Source organism: Setaria viridis, chromosome 2 (genome assembly GCF_005286985.2).
Source record: "Setaria viridis chromosome 2, Setaria_viridis_v4.0, whole genome shotgun sequence".
NCBI lineage: Eukaryota > Viridiplantae > Streptophyta > Magnoliopsida > Poales > Poaceae > Setaria > Setaria viridis.
Genome location: NC_048264.2, coordinates 10,623,259 through 10,641,334, shown reverse-complemented (window position 1 = coordinate 10,641,334; position 18,076 = coordinate 10,623,259). Strand labels below are relative to the sequence as shown.

At 42.1% G+C, this 18,076-nt stretch overlaps 1 pseudogene; it reads right to left on the bottom strand.

Moving 5' to 3' along the window:
- Positions 1-743: 743 nt before the first annotated feature.
- LOC140221820 (putative F-box protein At3g44060) lies at positions 744-8,313 on the bottom strand (annotated as a pseudogene).
- Between the last annotated feature and the right edge of the window lie 9,763 nt (positions 8,314-18,076).

Sequence of the window (18,076 nt, the reverse complement as noted above, 5' to 3'; positions counted from 1 at the left end):
AGAGAATTGGCCTTTAGTCCCGGTTAGTAAGCTGCAAATCTTCCAAAAATTCATCGGGATAAACCAATCCTTTTGTCCCGGGTCACTAAAACAGGGCACCACGGCAGGCGCTGCAAAAAAAAAAAAGAAATCCTAGGCTCCCAGGAGGCCCCCCACACGCGCATGTCGCAAGTCACAAGTCACACGATTTTTCACGTGAAATATACGCGTGCGCGCTGCGTGGGATTCGAACCCACAACTTCCAGCCTCGCGCGTAGCTTCCTTGCCATCCCACCTACACAGCACATCTGACAATATAGGGGATGCAATCCTTTTGTATTAACTCGTAGGGGACCCTTTTATCCCGGTTGGAAACACCAACCGGGATAAAAGACCCCCCTTTTATCCCGGTTTGTATTACCAACCGGGATAAAAGGGTTCGAGGGATTTAGTCCCCTTCCAGCCACCCCGTTGGGGACCCTTTTATCCCGGTTTGAAACACCAACCGGGATAAAAGACCCCCTTTTATCCCGGTTGGTATTACAAACCGGGATAAAAGGGGGTCTTTTATCCCGGTTGGTGTTTCAAACCGGGATAAAAGGCCTCTCAGGGTCTTTTTTTTCCACTAACCTTTGCAACCGGGATAAAAGGTCCCGGTTGGTGAGCTCCCCACCAGTGACCGAGCTTTAGTCCCGGTTGGTGAACCTTTTATCCCGGACCAACTTTAAACCGGAACAAAATAGGGCACATGGAAGGTGAATTCTCTAGTGCTCGAGACATTCGATTGGATCCAGTGGACCATAGCTCCGTTCATTTTTCATATTCTCCTGTAGGCAAGACTGAATAAAGAAAGTGAAAACATTAGAATATAGTATACTGTCTCAAATTTCATTTTTGGCATTCAAAAACAAGACAAATACTCACCGTAATATACAGTTTCTCCACACATGGGAAACACTTGAGAAAGTCAACAACTGAGTCCAGATTAGGCCCCAAAGATTCAATGGACAAAACCTTTACAGAGCGCATGGAGGTTGTGTCAAGCTTTGGGCAATCATTTCCTTGCAACAAAACAGCATGCATCAGATTCAATTAATAACCAGGACATAGAAAAGCAGAATGCTGGATGGAAGAAGATTTGTAGGTACCTTAAAAACTGTGGTTCCAAGCTCGAGTTTGGAGATGCCAGCTGACAGCCTGCCCACTATCTCTAGTTTAGGTGCCCGCATCACACGGATGGTTGCCGGACCATAGGCAGGCACCAGCGGTAACATTCTTTCAAGGCAAGGAGCGTCCTCTATAACCAGCTCCTCCCCCCCCCCCCCCCCCCCCCCCCCACCCCCCCCCCCCCCCCCCCCCCCCCCCCCCCCAACCTGAATTACTGAAGCTAATTGTTTTGAGAGTTGGCGAGCTAATGCGTAGGCAACCAAAGCCGAAATTATGCTTCAGCAAGAGGGTTTCCAGAACAGCGCAACCGGACAGCAGGTGCTGAAGGGCGTCCTCGTAAATGGTGACGCTGCACAGGGCAAGTCTCTTGAGGTGGGGAAAGTTCAGCGACTGCTCCATCTCTCCCTCTCCGGGAAAGACGCAGTGGCCAAACTCAGCAACGCAGAGGGTCGATGCGAAGCGAAACGCAGATGGCGGCAAGGGGTGCCGCCACGACGGCGAGTCCAATAAAGATAAGCTCAACTTGATCTCCCGGAGGCTGGTAAGCTTTCCGGAGTTCAACCAGCCATCGATCTCAGCGAAGCGGGCGCCTGCGGGGAAGTTGGCGAGGGCGAAGCACCGGCCGCGGCCGTGATGCTCGGAGAGGATCCTGGTGGCCAAGGTGATGTGCTTGGGGAACGAGAAGGAGAGGCTTGTGTCCACCTGCAGGTTGAGAGGCGCGTCGCTCCAGAGGGGCCGCCACCGCCGGGAGACGGTCTGCGTGCGGGCGCCGTCCCTGGTGGGAAGGAGGCTGACGATGCCATGGAGGATGTTTTCGTGGCGTGATCGGAACTAAAGGACATTTAACCCTGATTTCTAATACAAATCGAGATAAAAGGGGATCTTTTATCTTGGTTTGTGATCACCCGCGATAAAAGATCCCCTTTTATCTCGATTTATGATCAATCAGGATAAATGGGTACTTCCAGGTGGGAATCGAAAAGTCCCTTTTATCCCAGTTCTACTTTATAATCGGGATAAATGGGAGCCTTCTCCTGTTTTTCATCTCCCAGGATAAATGGGGGCCTTCTCCTATTTTTCATCTCCCGACTGGTTTTTGGAAATTTATTCGATTTATGTTTTCACTGGATTTTCGGATGCAAAAAATAAGATATTACATATTTCAAATATGCAAAAATATATTAAATTATCAACAATAAGTCTTAACTGGTCATAAATTCTATACTATTTCTTTTTGCTTCTATTTGGAAATTTATTCTATTTATGTTTTCATTGGATTTCAGGGAGCGAAAAATAAGAAATTTACATATTTCAAACATGCAAAAATATATTAAATTAGCAAGTTTGTTTACAATAAGTTTTAACTAGTTATAAATTCTATCCTATTTCTTTTTGCTTCTATTTGGAAATTTATTCTCGTCGGGTGGAACTTGTAGGCATCAGATCTCGCCAGGTTTCGTTGGATTTTATGAAGCAAAAATTAAAACTTTACATATTTCAAACATGCAAAAATATATTTAATTACCAATTATATTTACAATAAATGACTCATTAATTCTACACTAGTTATATTACCTTTCTTAAATAATTATTTTACTGCATCACTATCATCTATCGTTAATCCCAGAGGGCAAACAATCTGTTTAGCTTCATATGTTGTGGATGGCAATTCATTATTCTCAGGAAGAATCTTCTTGATAATTTCCAACATTAGTATCGCAAACTCAAATATTGCTGAAAGTTTACATAGAAATACATAAATTATTTAGCTCATATTTAATTTACAAATAACTAAACTATTAAAAAATTCTGTATTTCCCACATAATTTACTTATTCTAAAAATGGCTAATTCGATACCTCTATCTAAGAAGTACTAAAGTATGAAATTACACCTACAATTTATATGGCTAATTTATAAATATCCATCGCATTGTAGCTCAAAAACATATATAAATACAAATCCTCTACATACTTAACAACAAACAAACTCATTCTTCTCCCTCTCTAAAGTATAAAACAAAGCTTAACAACAATAAATGAACGGAGCATGAAGTAGCTAACCTTCACAACATTTTGGATGAATGAAATCCCCACAAAAATGAGGAAAAAAAATTCAGCAGCAGCTCCCCTAGACTTGCTTCGGCGCCATGGAGAGGATGAGCTTCTCTGTCTTTGTGGAGTGGAGTGGCTCGGGCTAGAGGAGTGATCCCTCCTGTAGATAAGATTTTATCCCGGTTGGTAAATCCAACCGGGACAAAAGATTATAACTTTTGTCCCGGTTGTTGTTTACTCCCGGTTGGTAATCCAACCGGGACAAAAGCTCCATCCCTTTGTCCCAGTTTGAATTACCAACCAGGAGTAAAACGGTTATCCCGGTTGGTAACTCCAACCGGGACAAAAGGTTGGATCTTTTGTCCCGGTTGGTGGCTCCAACCGGGGGTAAAGGGTGGCGCCATAGATGCCCGGAAACTAGCTGTTTTAACCGAGACTAAAGGGTGGCCTGTAGTCCCGGTTGCAAAAAAGGAACCGAGAGTAAAGGTGCGCCCTATTCCAGCCTACCATGGCACACCCCCTTTTCTTCCGGGCCGAAATTAAACCGAGACTAAGGGGGTGGTATTTAAAGTCAGTTCTCTAATAGTGAAACATATACACATGAAACATGGAACAAATCATAGAACTTCCAAAAAATAAACAAAAATAAACTAGAGCCGTGGATAAAAGAGGGTAAAAAAATAAAACCAGCATCACATGGAATGGAAGAAAACATCAGGGAAAAAAGGTGACAAAAAACTATTTTTTAATTAATGTGAGCCAGCTGCAAGAAACGATACCAAACCAAGGGTGTTCAGAATGTGTCTCCAAAGTAGTCTATGGTAATTAAAATATTTCTTGCAACCTAGAAGAACCATTGTACAAGTAGTTCATAGGGCTTGAATAACAAAAGCCCCCATACCACTATGGCCAGTCCATAAGCCATTAAAAAAAATCATACTTTTGCATTTCCATTGTATACAAACACTAAACAAGTAAAATCAGCCAACCAAAAGTGAGGGTGGACAATTTTTTTTTACTTTAGTGGCACTTGTCTTATTTCTTAACATTGTATCTCTTACCATAACTAAGAACTGCCCAGCTGGGGACCCCACTTATATGGGCTGGTTTGCCAAAAGCATTACGGTTGCCCAAATATAAGCAAGTAAAGTGGGCTTTGCAGACAGCTATTGGTCCAATAGACGGACCGGAGTATTCTCGGGCATGGTTCTCTGAACCAATCATTGACATAATTATCATCTGCCTTTGCATAGAAGCCTTGAGGGATATAGAGATGCCGAAAAGGATGGATTAAATTAAGGTCCAAATACCTAAGTCATACCATGGACCTAGCTATGGTAATCAAACCTTGATTGAGCTTGATCTATAGCTGTACAGTTTTGAGGATTCTTGGGCAAACTAAAATCTAGGGGCCTTTAGACTAAATATTTCATTTTTCATTTGTAGTCTAAAAAAGTAGATTATAATATTAATAACATACAAGTGATCTTGGCTCCCTCCACCATGCCCCCCCCCACCCACACCCCCCCCCCCCCCCCCCCGTCGGTCGGCTCTCCCACTTATGCCTAGAACCGGGCATGTTAATCTATGAAACAAACTTCAAATATACAAAGTATTATCACAAACTTACCTCCTATAGCGCTCAACTCCAAGGAAATAATGAGAAAAACCTTTGCCTCCACATTTTCTTTTTTTAGCAGCAGTTCCTCAATTTTTGCTTGGAACTGTGCTGGTCTGCTCGGGGAATAAGAAGCGGTGCAGGGTTTTATGCACTATTTTAAGCGGGGTTGACCCTAAGAACCGCCCCTAGAAATAAATTTACAGGGATGGTTCAGCATCACCTGGCCCCTGCAAAATAGCACGATTTTTCGGGAGTGGTTGACACTGTGAACTGCCCCTAGAAATGTACCACCCCGGCCCTAGAAATGAAGGTGATTTCCACCTAGACTTGGAAGGCCCACTCATACTCCAAAGGTTGGATGTTCGTGAGACGAGAAAGTCAAAGACATCCAGGGGCAGTTTGCTGCGTGGACTGCTTGACGTTTTAAATAGCTGTCAGTGGAGGTTATAGCAGTTATAGCATACTGACGCAGTGGACTCTAGGACAGTGTTCTTTTCATGCTACTTGACATATGCCCTAATAGCGGCGATTAGCGCATTAAATATGTGGAATAAGAAGTAATTTGTGCCGCTAAGTAACAGTCAGATTGAAATCAGCATGGGCTGTGGACCTAAATTGCACCGCGGGGGCCCAAAATGACCACAGAGTAGCTGTGGCTGCTGGGAACCACATAACCGGCTAGCCATTCCTTATTCAATTCTCTAAAAATAACGGAGGCGGCGGCAAGACCTGAGGTGGTACCAACATTGGTGACTTTGTAGTGGTGCCTGCAACTGTGGTTACGACCGGATTTAGAGGCAGTGGATCTGCCATCTACTGCTACTAGCGGCTGCAACCAGCTACAACAGCGGCAGGACCTGTGATGCCGTCGGCGTCTGCTACCTGCGGCACTGGCGCTTGTGGTCGGCTGTGGTGGCTGCTGAGGAAGACAAAGACCTCCTCCACGCCATTTGTCCCAGCCGAAGCACAGGCCGGGCACCATATCTACTGAACTTAATTTTTGTGTTGATTCTATGTTCTAGTGTTCTCCATTATTTGTTCCTTTAAGATATGTACTGAACTTTGTGTGTTGATTCATGATGTAATGAAGGCATAACCATTTGCTTCCATGTCTATGTGCATAATCACTTGATTTCTCTTAGATATTTACAAAACCGCTAAATTAGGGTTAACGGAGGTTATAGCCTGCTATAGCATTTTTAGCCTCTGTAGACACTTGCAGCTAAATGGCTTAACACCGGGACCACTAGAAATCCATTTGGTGCGGTCCAAATGCTACAATGTTGCTCGGAATTTCCTAGTGTTGGGATATGAGGTAGGCTACGCTAGTGTAAAATAAAAATTTTCTACCGCGTAAATCAGGAAAACAGCCGTATATGGATCACGGGATTACCACTAGACGCGCAGATGCGGAAGTTGATGAAGTGCGTCGGGGCAGTGTAGTCGATCACACGTCGACATCGAGCAGCTCCTCAACAGCTCATCCACGTGCAGCAGCGTCCTCCTCGTGCGCCGGCTTGTCAGATTCCTTGTCGGCTCGTCAGGTTCCTCGTCACCTCGTCAGGTTCCTCATCGGAGCTCTCATGCATCGGCTCGTCCAAGTGCTGCAGATGCAACACCTCCAAGGTATCCACATGTGCGGGGAGGAAGCGTCGCAAGCTGGACTCCTAGGTCCTCGAGTTGCAACAAAAGTGAGGGTGTGGGAAGGGGCGTGGTTGTGGTTCGGCTAAAAAGGGTTAAACCCTAGGACGTCCCCTACCCCTCAGTATATAGGGATTCCTAACGGGCCTCTGGGTCCGAGGTCCATTAGTACTCCTAAACCTGGTCCAATTCGGATCAAATTCTCATTAGGCTTCCAGCCCCTTAAGTGTGTGACCCTATAGGTTCGTATACGTATAGACATGGCGCGAGTACTCCTACTTGCCCAATAGTTGGTAGCGGTCTCTAGCAAGACGTGCCAACTCCTATACGCACACGAAGATCATATCAGACGAACCATCACAACATCACATACATGCTACTCCCTTTGCCTCACGATATTTGGTCTAGCTTCAAGCCGACCTCTCTTTCTCGATCCTGTGATTCGGAAACCCTTTCTAGGTTAACTCTTAACCTCACGTAACATGGCTATGCATTTCCGAATCCGATCACTCGAGGGGTCCAGAGATATCTCTCTCAAATAGAGAGGGGCAAATTCCATCTTGACTGACCATGCCTCACAGCATGCTTCTTGACAAACTCGAAAGCTACCTTTATAACTACCCATTCACGGTGTAGCGTTTGATAGCCCCTAAGTAAGTCGATCCACATCTTGAGTACATGCGACAATCTCAGGTCTAAGGACAAAGCATACACGTTGTGTAAAGAGAGAACTATGTAACTCGCGTTGGGTTAGTCCTAGCACATGTCTCTACACGTGCCCACATTATTAGTTTGACATCTCCATGTCCATGACTTATGAAACATAGTCATCAACTAATACATGTGCTAGTCTAATATTCATATATGTCCTCACATGAACTCCGACTAGGGATAACTTTTACAATAACCATACAAGTAAAGAGTTTCACATACAATTCACATAATTGCAAATCAATTCAAGTAGCCTTTAATGAATATTCAAGGAACACAATATAAATCATGGATACAATGGGATATCATCATCTCTATGATTGCCTCTAGGGCATACCTCCAACACTTAGGCCGGTAGAACTTCTGATCCACCCCTAGAAAACGGGTTCTCCTACAAAAATTATTTTTTGTATGGTCCCGTTTGGATCATATAGCAGATATTGTAAAAATTTGGATTATTGGTAGTAGATCCTTGGATTATAAGAATCTTGGTTGGTAGGTTCTATAATCCTAGCTATAATCTAGCACGTTTTGGATCCCTTGTTTGGATCACTTTGGGATAAATCATAGCTGATTTTCGTTATCTCTAAGAGATCCACACAGAGCCTACTAAACCCCCAGTTTAGTCAGGTCACCATATGATATCCTTCAGAGTACATCATGTATTGGGAGCTATATATGCAACCAGCCGATCAATATCTATTTTTGACGACTAAATAAAATTATCATGGACGATACTAACCGACTAATGGTTCCCATCGATGGTGTTATTTTTCCCAATCCAAGTGCCTGTTTGCTAGAGTCATTTAATTATTAATCACGCTGACCATTACTAATCTTGCTAGCTTTATGAGATGGCACACTTTATGCGAACTAAGGGCACGTACATGCATAGTTCTCTATTACGGCCGGAGGAGATACTATCGAAATTATGTCTGAATGAACGTTGGGCGAAGTTTTTCATGGAGTGTGTTCACACAGTCTCATACAAAATAAGAGTACGTAAGGGTCATGCTATTTGTTGGTCACCTGAAATTTCATAATTTTTTGAGCAGCTAAGCTCATCCGTACTGGGCCTACAATTGTTCCATCTTTAATATAAGCGCTACAGCGCTCAGATTACCTCGCGCCGCTTGGCCATGCTGTACGTCTACCCTGCCATAGTGTCTCTCCCGCTGCAAGCGAAAAGTTCAGTGTCATACTTTTTTCTGAAACATGCAGCTGGTGAGCACCTGCATACGTATCATTATATTAAACAACACCACACACTCTCACCATACAATAAGCTTGCACAAACTCGCAATTTGAGCCAAACTCCAGAAGTGCATCACCTCTCTAACGAGTAATATAGCACCCCATTTAGTATAGGCGGAATTCCATCAAATATGCAGCGATTACAGTGATTCCAAATCGACCATTCACTTTATCATTTACTTTGAAGGAATTGTCATCAGGCTGTCAGGCTGACCTTCTATAAGAGGTTGAACCACACTTGTCGAGCGAAGACACATAAAGCGACCAGGTGGTCAATCATTTACTCAGCTTGGTCACAAAGCGGGCAGTGTTCAGGGTGTGGCAGCCCTCGGCTAGCAAGGCGATCAGCAATCCAACATCTACTTTGTGCAACTAGTCACATGAAGAACTTACACTTTGCTAGGCCTCCAACTAAGCTACTCTCCAATGGCCTGAACTGAATGGCGCCATGAAACAATCCTAGGCAGGGAATTGCCAAATGTGGGAGTCGTCTACCTCAGGCTGCAGCACCACATCCGAGAGGAGGCCACAGTGAGTGCACCTTGTATATCAGAAATCCATTTCATCTCCGCAAGAGCTTCAAACACCATCCTTTTCTTTGCACTCTTTTAGACACTGAACCAAATAAGTGTGGCACAAGATGAGCTAACCTCTGATCATGAAGTCACCTATGGTCCAGAACACTGTATTTTTTTTTGCCATTCCCAACCTCTGAAATGATGGCCACGGAGAAGAAGGCTTTGACCGAGGGGTGGACATGGATGCATGTGAAGGCTGCCCATGGTCGATCATGCTCAATTTTTTACAATGCAACCAAAGCCATCTCATTCGGAGGGGCCCATCCAAGATGCTGCAGGTGAGAAGTCCTCCCCAAGTTAGTGTCAGATTTTTCAATAGTGGAGCTTCATTTTAGGCAGTAAGGTTTATGATACCTAGACCACCATCTTCTTTGGACTTGAAAACCATTGTCCATGCAGCTAAAGGTGGTTAATGGTTTATGTATTTATTGATCTATTTGATCACTATCACATGCATTTTGAAGATACACAGGAAGAATGTTGACAGAGGAGTCAAGGTGGCTGAGTTCACCGAGGTCCATTAGTTCGTATGCTTGAGATAAATACATGGGATATGCTAGCATTCTTCTTTCACATCTAGTGACCAGGGGTAAGAAGTCAACAACCTCTAATTTGGCTTTGTAGGCCCAAGTGAGTCAAATGCCACTCTCGTGTTTCACCTTCATAAGATCCACATGAGTCCAACAATTTAGAGAAGGGGGCGACCAGCCTTATCATATATAGTTTATGCAGTAATCTCCTATCTTCATTCCATGCATTACCAGAGTTGTATGCATGCTTGACGTTAGTTGACCATCTGTACATAGCCAAATGGTTTGGTGTTCATGCCCCTATTTTGAAGTGCAATTGTGATTTACCTTTTTTTAACTTTATGATTTTGCCTTTAATTAGTCACAAGTAAATGCCATTTTGCTCTTGGTCTTTTGCATATTTGACCTTGTTTTGACCGTGGAATAGGAGTAAAATCGCATTTCCTTGTCAACCGTAAACGAGAGCACAATTACACTACAAAGTAGGGTAAATAACACAAATGCCCCCTAAAATGGTTTATGCCCTTATCTAAAAAAACTTATCATAGGCTACCTCAGATTTGTTCTGATTCTCAAACCAACTCTAATTAAACTTTTCAAACCTCTCCTATATATTAAGTTGTTAGGTTGGATTCATTAGAAGTCCACACCAGGGGAGCCTTATGATTCCTAAGAACAGGAAAGAAATACTTATTTTACGTCGTGCAATACAAGTATTCCAAAATTTCTACCGATAAAGCACAAATTAATATCATGTTAAAATTCTGCCTAAAGAGACACTCACAAAAAGATGATGTATCGAATCATTAAAGATGTGCAAAATGCAGCTACCAGAAATTTTGCAATTTACCTCATGTTTAAAATTCTGCATGCTCACGTAAGGACATCCAATGAAACCGAACCACTAATTAAATTAAGAAATTGACACAGAAAACATGTAGACTTCAGTTTCAACAAGTATATCCTAGTTATTCTTGTGACTTATGTCTGACTATCAACAAACTTGAGAATATAACAGGTTGCCAGTGGGCCAGTACTAGCATGGCTAAGGATCTTCGTCTCGCCACCGGTGGATCCCAGTACCCGCAAGCAAGGAAGAAAGCGGACTCCTACTAGAATTGCCCTATAATCCTACTAGGACTCATACCATATAATCCTGCTAAGACTCCTCCTTGTAACCGATTAGTAATCCCGCCCTCTGGAGTATATAAAGGAGGGTAGGGATCTCTCGATCCGTAGGCCAAGACCTCATAGAATCACACCAAATCCTTAATACCAAACAACACCCAAGCGCAGGGCGCAATATACAACACCCCCAATAGGACATAGGGTATTACGCTACTCTGGCAGTCTGTGTCTTGTGTCCTCACATTTACCTTCAAGTTCTAGGTCCAATGATCCCCCACCAACCCATCAACTACATGGGGATATCCCCTCCGTAGGTTGCCGGGTATAAAACACCGATATCTGGCGCGCCAGGTCGGGACGATCATTGACATCATCGGACGAGCTCGAAGGACCTAATCATCAAATTATCAAGATCAATCTACTCAACGTAATGTTGCATCGTCAAGATCAAAGCTGTCAAGTTTGGCGGCTCTAGGCGCGCGCGCATGTGCGTCGAAAGAGTAGAGCTGAAGATGGAATTAATTTCTGCTGGGGTCGCAGACTAGCAATTCGAGTCTGTATCGTCCATCAGCATGTCGCAGCTATCCAGACGGAACCATCTGGATTTGCCGAGTTCTTTTCCGAGTCGAATCGAGCGCTGACGCTCCCATCTAAAAACAGCCGCGTCAGGCTGGTACTGCTATTGGGTGAATCAGGACCGTTGTTTGCTGATCAGTGCTCACAATTGGAAATCCAAGCAGAGGAATCCAGCCACAATTCCCAAGGAGGAAAAGCATCTGCTGCCCCGAGGTAAATCTAGCAAGCAACCACACGGATCAAACCGAGGCTGTTCCTGCCGTTGGAAATTAATTCAGCAAAAATTCCTACACTCACACAAAGGAGTACCAGAAGACTTCAAGTGCTTCACTACTATGGCCCACATCCGGCCATATCGACTCACCAACTACTGCTTCGACAGCTCGTCTTAACTAGAAAACTAGTCGGGGCAAACTTCACGGTCGACAACTAGTCGGAATCGACTCCGACTAGTCGGCTTCATCAACAACCGTCGTGGCTTCAGCGATAACCGTCGTGGCTTCAGCGACAATCGTCCATGAATCGAGCTAAGTCACATTTTTTAATTATTTTATATAATTTTTCTAGCTTGTTTTCCGCATGCAGAGCAACGCGCCAATTACTTTTTTGTGTACGCCTCTCAATAGAAATTACCCTCCAGAGCTACACTTTGCCAATTATTTCTGGGACATGTTAATCGACAGCTATGGGCTTGGTACACCAAATTACGGAGGCTATCACCACGGGTTTCGTGCACTGTGTTTCGGAAGCTCTGCCACGGGCTTGGTACACCGAATTAGGAGGCTATGCCACGGGTTTGGTGCACTGAGTGCTGGAGGCTCGCAGTGGCTACACCCTAAGGAAGCACAAATCCTTTGTGCGGCAACACACGCTCTCCTTACCAAAAGGTAGAAAAGTTTCAACGACTACTTTACACGCAATCGCGTGGTCTTTTTGTCGCAATGTTGACTACTTATTTACAAATGTCTAATCTTAATAGTCGCTAATGTTCTCAAGTACAACAAGTCTTAATTCGTGAAAGCCTCGGATCTTCTGTCATACCTAAACGCTAGGATGCGTACACGAGACAAAGATCTTAGACGCGTAGCAGCAGTGCCAGTACGCGTACACGAGACAAAGATCTCAAACGTAGTGGCAATGGCTAAATAGGGACTGAGAGCCTAAACGTAGCAGGCTAACTACTTGAGAGAAATATAGCCGAAACAAGAGAGTGACACACAACATTTACATTCATCACCGAATAAATTTCAAAATTCTACAAATATGCTACATAATGTATGCATCTCTTTTTGGAGGTCAAGCTTTAGTGACAACTCTCCAGGACGCTCAACGTACCTCTAATCGCTCAGCTAGTTCCCAAACTCGGGGGCTAAGCGCCAATTACTACTCGGAATACCTCCAGTAGCTCCGCTAGTTCTCAAGCTCGGGAGCTAAATGCTAACAACTACTTGACATGGCTCCTACGGCTCACCTGGTGCGTAAGCTTGGGGGCTGGACATGGCAAAACTACTCAGACGACGACTGGCGTGAAGACTAAAGCTCACTAGACCCTCGGATTGATTATTTAATCATTCCAAGGCTCGGGGGCTGATAAACTACACGCAACAGTTTATTTTTTCAAGATGAAAGAAGAAGATTCAAGATTTTATTGACCCTCATCCTGATTCTTCGATTCAACTTAAGGCTCGGGGGCTACTCCATATGGAGTGCGACTTTCGCCGCCCTCCATATCACAATGAAGATTACAAAGTCAAGATGATCAAGAGCTTGAGCACACCATAGCCTCATGGCAGCTTTGAGGAACTTTCAAGATTCAGCTAGACAAAGTATTTGAAGAGCACCAAAACTACTTGGTGAGGATTTGAAAAGTACTCGAAGGCTTCTACACTCGACTATGAAGCGCTCGAGGGCTTGTCGGGGATAGATCCCCAGTACCCGCAAGGAAGGAAGAAGATGGACTCCTACTAGAATTCTCTTGTAATCTTACTAGGACTCATACCATGTAATCCTACTAGAACTCCTTGTAACCGACTAGTAATCCCGCCCCCTGGAGTATATAAAGGAGGGCAGAGATTCCTAGATTGGTAGGCCAAGACCTCAGAGAACCACAATAGAGAACCAAATCCTTAATACCAAACAACACCTAAGCACAGGGCACAATATACAACATGCCAAACTGTATGCAGGGTATTACGCTACTCTGGCAGCTCGAACCTGTATAAATCCGTGTCTTGTGTCCTCGCTTTTACCTTCGAGTTCTAGGTTCGAAGATACTACCTCAGGATATCCCTCGGTAGGTTGCCGGGTATAAAACAGTGACCCAGGCGTAAGAGCTGCTGCTTGCTGCAGGTTTGGCATCATTGCCATCTCTAAACCGCGTGCAAGTGGATGGGGAGGAAAAGACGATGGAGAGGAAGGATATACATGGGGCAGCTTGTTGAGAATGTAAAGGAAGACTATATATTATTGGATCATGAAAGAACTATACTGAATGCAAATGAAGACTATGGAATCATAAAAAAAGAGTATTAAATCCTAGAACTATTGGATGTGAAAAGAAGATCCATATTCTATGATACCAGTGACACAATTTTACTACAACTTTGAACTACCAAACCATGAAAGAAGATATACTAAATCATCAAAGAAATTACTATAGGAATGAGGAACTACGTACTGAGGGGGAACACTAGTACATTACTAAATGAAAATCGTCGAGTAACACAAGAGAGTGCTGGTAGGCAGGTAGTTATTACGAGTTATTACGAGTCAGTAAATTTACTCTTTCATGGAGTTTTTAGAAATTTCTCATCGTGACACAACATACAATTAGGTTTACTATGGAGATCAACCGAAAATAGTTCAAAACATATCTCCGCTCATACCTACAGTGATGCATGTAACTCTAGCAACTCCTATTACAAACTCTTTTCTAGAATTCATATATATAAATTTGTTCCATTACAAATAACACCGAATCAGTACTTAATCAGGTTCTTGTAGAAGATCGAATGATAAGTGCCACCTTAAAAGAGGCTAGGTCCAATCCATAACATCAGGTAACTATAGGTATACAAAATCAGTCATGGACAATTCTGACCATAGATGCTTGTGATCCAAAAATAAATTAATTTGAAGAGGAAACAGGGTTTGGTGCTAGTTTTCTATTTCTGTATTCTAGTAAACATCAATCATGTCAATCAACAACTAACAAAGTTTGCAAGTCTATGTACATATGAATAAAAAGGTGAAGCCCATACAGAGGTAAGAGGACCAACATATAGTTTAGTTTAATCCTCAACATATGTGGAGCCACACGGGATGATACTAAAAACAGTAAGTAACTAAGTCAATATCATTCAATCTTCAATGGCGGAAAAACAATGTTGCTGGCTACAACTAATGAACGCATAAAGAAGGTTATCATAGGGTTGAAAATAATAACAATTCTTGACAAAAAATAATGTAAGAAATCTCATATACGAAAATAATCAAGTGATTAATGCTTACCAAACTAAATAACTGATGAATAGTTTTAAAGGAAAGAGCCACGATGATCTAGCAAATGGATCCATAGCCAAATCGGAGATATGCTTCCTGTGTACCAAGCTAAGCTATAGGACTTCATTTGCTTCAAAATCAAATCTAGCAGCTCAAGAAGCTCTGTAATTCAGACTCGTGTAGCTTCTTAAGTTGATTGGCAATCCCATATGCGTCACATTTGCCTTTGGATTACAAACTTCACAGGTTCAAGCACTCTATCATTTAAGACAGAGAACATGAAGTTTGCAGCTGACTTCTTGTCCTCATAATTTATGATGTGCAGTTTCTTGAGATGTTGATCTATCAATGCACTCAAGTGTAGTATACTGCTGTACATTCTTGAAAGTTACCTGCATATATGATTGAAAAGGAAGAGTGGGTGGAAATAAAATAAATTAGAAAAACAATCAACTGAGTTCCAACTTGATTCCGGCTGCACAATGTAGAAGAACCATGGAACAAAACAAGTACAATAAAGTTTAACAAAGGACCTCTCACTGCGAATTACAATTTCTCTACAAATTTTAGTAGAAACAAAACAATGAGTTAAACAACAAATACTACAGACCAGAAATTCAGTACTTTTTGGTAGTTAAAGCTTGTTGGTAGCAATATTATTCTCAGTAGCTGAACCTGTTTCAATAACATGGTTCATAGCTGTGCAGTTGTTGCTGCTGTCAAATCTATGCGCCATTGCTGGGGATGGACCGCCTTCATTGTTTAATTCCCTGGTGGGGCGCACAACTGATAAACTCAACAGTTAGATCCAAATAGTCACTTCTGTTTGTCACACCTCAAATCTAAAGCAGGCGCCATCCAATTGCACCACAGCGGCTCCATGAGGTTCCACCCAGACAAAAAGAGATCTGCAAAAGATATGTTCTCATTCCCGGTCTTCTTTAATTCCATAACTCGCGACATCCAGAGAGGCTGAGTGAAATTTGTCACTGGCAGAACGAAAAAAGCATATATTCAAACCATATTCTCTGGTTAAATTGCAGCATCAATGGTTGTTGATGGTACGACATTGATGAACTTCACCTGTAACTAGGTAGCAATTATTGTAAAGATGATTTTTCTCTGAAAAAAATGTTTGAAAGGATGACATGGGAATTGCATCGCGGAGCTCACCAGGGGGCCATCTCTACTTCGGGGTGTTTGGATACTCCGGACTAAACTTTAGTCCCTGTCACATTAAATGTTTGAACACTAATTAGAAGTATTAAATATAGTCTAATAATAAAACTAATTGCATAAATGAGGGCTAATTCGCGAGATGAATCTATTAAGCCTAATTAGTCCATGATTAGCTCATGTGATGCTACAATAAACATGTGTGGATTAATTAGGCTTAATAGATTCATCTCGCGAATTAGCTCTCGTTTATACAATTAGTTTTATAATTAGTTCACGTTTAGTCCTCCTAATTGGTATCCAAACATCCGGTGTGGCTCGAACTAAAAATTAATACATATATCCAAACACTGCCCTACTGCTCCTACTCTGCGCTAGAGAATGAAGCCTGCTAGGAGCCAGGTTGCAAGGTCTGCTCTGTTTCTAGCGCCAGAAGCTCATGGTGAAGGCCACTGCCTCCGATCCACCAGTTCCCAATGGTCCTGCAGCACTTGGTTGAAGGGGACGCATGATCCAGCTTGACATAAATTTTGTCAGGAGGCCTCAGCAACCAAAACAAATAGACACGCAAACAAGCAAATTTGCTTAGTATATGCATGTAGTATTTTTTTTCTTTTCAGATTATTCCATGTCACCTCAAGGACCCAACCATAGGAGAAAACACTCAATTAAAAATCAAATTACGTCAATAGCTAGGCTTCAATACTGAAGTATTAGTAAGAAGATTCAAACACAATAATACGAAAAACACTAGAATAAACTAGAACATGGATATTGAAGGATTAATTTGAGAAGTAGAAAACTAATTCAATAGGCAAATGAATCAGCATACATCAGCACAAAGCAAAGGGAGGCAACTGAAAGAAGAAACGTGAAAGCTCAATAATGTGTCAGCATAAGTTACTGAGGCTCCACGGTTGTAACGTGACGTTCAATCTTTTGTAATAACAAAAAAACATTGGAATTTAAAGGGAACTAGTCCAATTTGAATTTTTTGTTTACACAAGCAAACTAATAGAGATGCACGTGCCTGTAGTAAATATAAATTTTATATTTATAGAGAATCTAGTGAATAATAATATTATATTTATAGTAAAAATGTGTATGCGGTAAGAATGTATTTTAAAAAATCCTACTAAACAAGAATATTATATTCACAAAAATCGAGTTAAGAATAATTGATGTACATGAATGGAAGAAGGATATATAGTCTAAACACAAATGGAAGGATGGTGTTGCCATTGATCTCCTTCAATTTCTGCACACAACCATGAATGAAAGTCCAACACCATGAATGGAAAATGACATGGTTACCAATCTCCATCGATTTTTTACATGCATGCCAAATGGAGGATTTTTGCACTCACACCGAATAAAAGGTTCTTATACCAATACCCAAGCACATGGAGCAAGCTTGTTTCCAGCTTAAACCGTTTACAGACTCCATCTTGAAAGGACTCACATGTCAATCATTTATATGGAGCATAATTGTTCCAAACAAATAATATTAGTGCTAACTTCTGAATTTCCTATACTCTGGTTCCTAATAAGAATATTATATTTTTCCATCCCCCCATTTTTCTACCTCTTTCAATTTCTATTCCTCCGTTCCAAACATGCACTTGGTGTTAGTGCTATCCATATTTCTCTGTCTCTCCCACTCCCACTATCTCTGTCTCTCCATCTATCTTTATCTATCTCCTCCATTCATCCCTCTCACATCCGTACCCGTATATTTCTTATTGTTTGGCAATACATCCCACTTGACTTTATTTTAACGGACAATTTGGCAAAGCAAAGATTAGTTTATTACACCACAGGAATGGCACTTGAATGATCAACAATATTATTCTTAACAATGTTCTTTAATTTGAAAAGAGATGCTTGAGAATTAAAGTACAAGAATAGTAAAGGGAAATGGAACAAAACTCATGAACAGAATGAGAAACTGGATTAACATAAAAGCAAAGTCTATTAGGGCACTGATAGAAAAAAAAGAAAGGACAAACTATCAAGAATTTCTGCATCACGCAAACACCAATATGAGAATTGTTGTCTCATCAATACAATGCAATCCCTATTTGATTTGGCAATTTACTGGATAGAGCAGTTCATAAACGCCACCGCATTACATATGATAATAACAAACATCAAACAGCTT